We start from the raw sequence: 6,000 nt of genomic DNA, 5'->3' as shown, positions 1-6,000 counted from the left end.
ATTGACAACGATAATTGTCCTTTTTTAGCTGGGGACAGTGTGGATCCTTCTGTACGTGTACCACGAGTATTTGTCTTTTAGTGCCATGTTGATTGAGGTCAGCGTCGCATGTCATCATGTTCCTGATATTATAAATACTAGCTGAGTTCTTTTTACTTTTAAGTGAGATTTTAAATGCTAAATTAGGCTGCGTTAGAAATGTTGAATTAAATTTAATTATTCAGGAAGTAAACGAAGCCTGTTCGTACTTTTCATTTTAACATGACGTGAGATTTCATATATTATACATTAATAAACCTTCACGTGTGTTTTAGGTCGCATTTGAATTTAGATATGAATTAAAATAGTTTTAAATAAGTTAAATAAAATATTATTTTTTAATATTATTATTATTTTAAAATCTAAAAAAGTTTAATTGTTTATTATATTTTATCTTAAAATTTGATAAAATTATAATAATAATATGAAATAAATTGAAATGAATTCCTAATCCAAACTGATAAACCGGGGCTTATCTTAAAACGTACGTAACATGTCTTGGTGGGGGAAAATCGATTACGGGAAAGAATGTAATAAGAACCAAGCAATCCCACTCCAAGATATGCTCTCTCTGACCCCCCCTCTCCCAAATTAAAGAAACGAACCTATTTTCAACGCAAATGCAATTGGAACCCCACCATTCACTGAAACATCCACCAAAGAAAGTTGAAAACAGTACAGGTTTCATATATAAAGAACGCCATTATCATTTAATTGGTGCTTCAGAAAATGTCTGAAAGTGGCACCATTAACCCAATTATGATTGATATATGCTTCTTGTTTTTTTTTTCGAAGGGAGGGGAGGGGAGAGGAGAGGACTAGTAAGTGATAATTGGGTTATCTGAGACATGTCAACGGGCCATTGGCTCTCAACTGCACACTGGAAATATTTCTCCTGTACGTGGTGTGATGTCAGGTTTCATGTCGTCCAAACGCACGCGGAACCTATGCCATATGGTCGTGGCATTTACTGCCTTTACGTAGGTTTTCCCAAGAGAACTGCACCAAAAAACAGTTACTTTCTGTTAGGAAAATGAAGTTGTTGTCTGCATAAAGAATGGTATTAGCTAGCTAGCTACTAACATATCTTATATTTATGCAAATTAAGTTTCAGAGCCATATAGTTTTCCCCCTCATAGCTTAATTGTCTCTTTAAAAATCTCTCTGGCATTGTGTGCTGGATCATGAACTTGAAGTACTTGATGCGATAAAGCAAAGTACTTAGCATATATAATATGTGTAGAATGGAAAAGGTCAAAAATTTCCTAAAAAATCCCGCTCTCAGCTGAAAAGCCGAAACCCATATAATCTTGATGGGGGCCCCGTGAATCTTGCAATTCAGGAGAAGCTCCCTTGCGGGAGATCAAAGTACATTGGACAGCGTCGTATACGCTGCTAGGTCGATCGTGGAATACAAACATCAAGACATATTTGGGTAATGGAGAAATTTGATGGTCACCCACATCGATCTTCCATTGTAGAAACATGATTTTTCTTGTGACTATCATCTTCTTAATTCGTATAAATAAATTTCCACATTATTTGGGACGATGAACTTTGCTCGTTTCGTCTTTATCAGTTCAACGTGCCAAGAAAAAGTTTCAGATAATGTGGAAATTTGGATTATTGGTGTCATTACTGTGCTTAGTCCCAATTATATTCATATAATTTCACCGAAACGTCAAGTACCAATTGGTGGCCCGTCCTGCAGTTATACCTGACCACTTGTGACCAGTTAAAAGCAGTGGGCTAAATTCAGTGTTCTTAAAATAACTCCTGTGTTGCTTCTTTGTCTCTTTTCCTTTTTCTTTTTTTTTTTAATTAAATTAAAGTTTCCTAACAAAACAAATCAAAATAAAATAATTCCCAGAAGCTCAAGTGAAACAAGTAAATGCAGTGTAATTCCTAATACAACTGCTCATCTAATAATATCAAGGAAAAGTACACTTATCACTATCTCAAATTGTCAAAGGTGACGCAATACACTTTTAAATTCCTAAATAGCTACAATTTACATAATCTATCTAAAACTAATGATCAATATTGCATCATTTCATTTATTTTTACATACAATTTATTAATTTTAAAGCTGGCATGAATATTTGTGCTTTTTAGTAAGTTGAGTGTACAATATATATATATATATATATATATATATATATATTTATTGGTGTGATATTTTGGAATGCAAATATTAAATACTTCAATTTGAAAGTGAAAAGTATATATTTTTTTGTCTTTTTTAAGACTTTTTTTAATCAATTAATACTAACATGTGGAGTTAAATATCAGAGATTAATTAGCTTGACAAAATGACTATACACATACATTTTGTTTCATATATAAATTTTCTGTCTATTATTCTTTAGAGAATTATGTTCACGGGATATTTTGCATTCGTGAAATCACGTCAGTAAGCGCTTGCACAATTTTAACAAATTTAGAATTAAGCCATTTTAGGACGAAGGAAGTATCATCCATTTTGATGGGCCAGAGTTAGACAACAAGATTTTACATTAACAAAAATTCTATATGCAGTTACTTTTACATACTCTTTACAAATTCCATTAATATAACTGGTCACGTCATTTTTTTTAATATAAAATAATTATTTTAACCAATCACATCAATAAAAATACATAAAGAGTATGTAAAAATAACTGTATGCGACAGAACTCTTACGGTAACTCTATTTTAGACCTTACCGAACACATGACCCATCCACCCACGAACCCAATTTGCAACCAAGTTTAAAGTACAACTACAAGGTCAAGAAGGCATGAAGTACTTTCTCGGTATTTTATTTTTTTAAAAGGCCGTGAGGTACCCAACCCTAGCAACTGATTACAAGCTCACGCAAGCCTGCAAACATTGCTGGAGTAAGTAAACGAAAGGCAAATCACCGATGTTCGGAAGAGAGCAATCTCTAGGCGCCAAGGAAGCTAGCCAAAGTTATGCAATTGCTACACAACTAGCATGCTCTCGGGTTTAGGGACAGTCACCCATGGATAACCGTAACTCAGGCTGGAGATATACGCATTATGAACAGGGCAGAACCTCAGCCCCAGCCCATCCTGACGGGCAACAATATGTAATGCTAGCAGCAGTATTAACTACCAAAATTTTCAAGTCAAACGCTGGCATAACCAAACACCTTCTCTATAACTACAGCGTTAACCAAATCCTTCGTTAACATGAGTTACGGTTACAGATTGTATGGTTTGTGAATTGGGGTTTTGGATAGCTTGCCATGCCAACCATGAGCCAAGTTCGGCTACAAGCTTTAGTTATAGTGAATTGGGGTTTTGGATAGCTTGCACGCATTATGATACGTGCCGGTGCTGAATCCTAGATTATAAACAGCTCAGGTCACCACAAGCTTTCAGAAAGCTGTCACTCACATATACTACCCTACCACCCCCCAATTTTTTTATTAGCGGTGTCCAGAACAGTCTTGATTAATCTCTACAGACATTGTTGGACTGCTAAAAGTTTTCCATTTCAGATTGACAAATACGATCAATAATAGCAACTTAAACCTTCAGACAAACGAATACCATCCATTGAGAACTAACTAGGTTTCATTCTTTCCGCACGATTTCAAATTCACACTTTTGTCCATCTTCAACCCCCCCCCCCCCAAAAAAAAAAAAATCCACTAGGTGCAAATATCAGCCAATTGATTAGATAATGTTTACAATCACCGTACATATCATCATACTAGTATCAACAAACTTCCGTCTCTTGCAAGAAAATGAATGAGAAAATAAACTATTCTCTAGATAGCCATAGATGTACAAAAAATGGCATAAAACCAACATTTGTTTCATACGAATGGCACAAAACCAACATTACTAATCCCTGTCAAAGAATCCAACGCTATCAACAAAACATTTGAGGTAGAATAGAAACGGGTCTCTTTGGTTGCTTGTTATCAAGATATTTTTCTCTCCCCTAAATATTTTCTATCCGTACAATTTTTCCTTTTCTTTTTTTCTTTTGGTTTTTCTTGCTGTCGATGGTGATTCGTTAATGGCTTCTGCTCCGTGTGGAGATTGGCATATTCACTGTAGCTTTGGGTTAACGTTGTGGGTTGGACTAGATGGGGCGATAAAATGAGGTTTTCATTGATCAGAAGCTATTCGAGTTCAAGAAGGAGAATGATAGGTGGTGGAAAATCATAGAAAGTAGTCACCGTGTTGTTAAATACATAGCCTTAGATAATGAAGCTATGGGGTGGTTGGGCTCTATGGTGAGGGAATGTGTAGTGTTAAGGGGTGCTTATGAGTTTCTGAGAACTCGTAGAAAAGGAGACACGGTGCTAATGGTGCAGAAGGGACATAATCACAATGGCAGTTTCATTTCTCTCTCGGAGTTTGGTCATATGATAAGAGGAGGTTTGATAGTCGTGCCAAAAGGGAGGAAGGGGGAGGGGTGGAGGAACTACGGAGATACATTAATGGAGCTCCATTCATCCTTTGGCTCGTGCAGGAGAAACATAGTACTTCTTGTTGTTCAAGCAGGTAACTCGAAGATGAATAGAGGAGATGGTGTTGCTCCATCGTCGACGGTAGGAGGTGCAAGGTCGTACAATGAGGTGCTCCAAGCGATGAAGGCTCCGCCTTGACCAGTTAGTGCTGCGGTGTCAAACGCGCCCATCTCAGAGGTTGTGTAGAGACACGAGGGAGAAAGCAGTGGGCTGTTGGGGTCTAATGAGAAAACTATTACGAGGATGTTGGTTGGCTTAGAGAAAAAAGTGGGAGCAGTGTTAGAGGAAATTGGTTATTTGAAACACTACATCAAGGGCAAGGCTGAGATGAAGAAAGATCTGAGCCGAGTAACAGGCCATAAGAGTGGGCCTTGTACCTCAAGTACGTGGGGCCCTAGGATGGGCCGGGCCGCAGGCCCAATGAAGGCCTGGAGGGTTTTAACTAGGGCAACTACTGATATTTTGGGCCAGGAACTGAGTCAGGTTCCCGTGGCGCCGATATGTATTTTGCCAGCACCACCACCAGCACAGAAAAATTCTCCTGCCTCCATCGACCACTTTGGTGTGCCGGTTGAGTTATTCCGACGGAAGGAGCTAGAGGATGGTGAGTTAGCGTTGGAGCCGGTAGCGGTGGAGACCTTGAGAGAGGTTTTACCGTTGTCGTCTCTTGGCGTGGTGTTGGGGAGTGGGCAAACTGAGTTGTGTGTGGAGATCATAGGCCAAGATGATGTGCCGGTGCAGCCTGCCTAGCTGAATTTTGGGTTATCGAGTCTGGAGCTTCTAATAGACCTACCATCACTGGAAACGGGATTTTTTCATGGGTATAAATTTGGGGAAGATATTTTCGTTGAAAATTTGGCTTCAAGTGACGAACCAAATTCTACGGGGGGCTTGGAACTGTCTTTGCTTCCCAAGGACAGTGTAGGCGAGTAGGGGGCAGCTAATCCTCAGTGTACACTTCCTCCTTGTTCTAATTATGGAAGTTGCTCGTCTAATTGGATTTTTAAGAAGGTAGAAAAGCTACAAAATATTTTTGGGATTTCTTTTGGAGGTTATGAAGAGCAATTTATGGCCCTTGTAATGGCTGTTGAAGCTAGCCGTTCGAAATCAGCCACAAAACAGGATAGAGAACTTAAACGTTTAACTCGTTCCATCAATTCTGATATTAAGGAAGGAAGTAGCGGAAGGGATAGACCGAAAGGGGTAAGTTAAGCTTTTTATGAAGCCTAAGATTTTATCATGGAACATACAGGGACTCGATGATAGTAATAAACGTCTTCGTATCAAATCTTTATTGAGGATGTGAAAGGGTGATTTGGTATGTCTTCAAGAAACAAAGTTGCGTCTCATAGATAGAAGAATTGTGCTTAGCCTATGGGGATATGCTCGCATGTGGGCTGATCTTATTTGGCCTCATTGGGACCCTCAGGTGGAGTGTTATTAATGTAGGATAAAAGAGTGGTTGAGGCGAT

Source organism: Juglans regia, chromosome 7 (assembly GCF_001411555.2).
Source record: "Juglans regia cultivar Chandler chromosome 7, Walnut 2.0, whole genome shotgun sequence".
Lineage (NCBI taxonomy): Eukaryota > Viridiplantae > Streptophyta > Magnoliopsida > Fagales > Juglandaceae > Juglans > Juglans regia.
The sequence above is the reverse complement of the archived record's forward strand: the minus strand, read 5'-3'. Positions refer to the sequence as shown.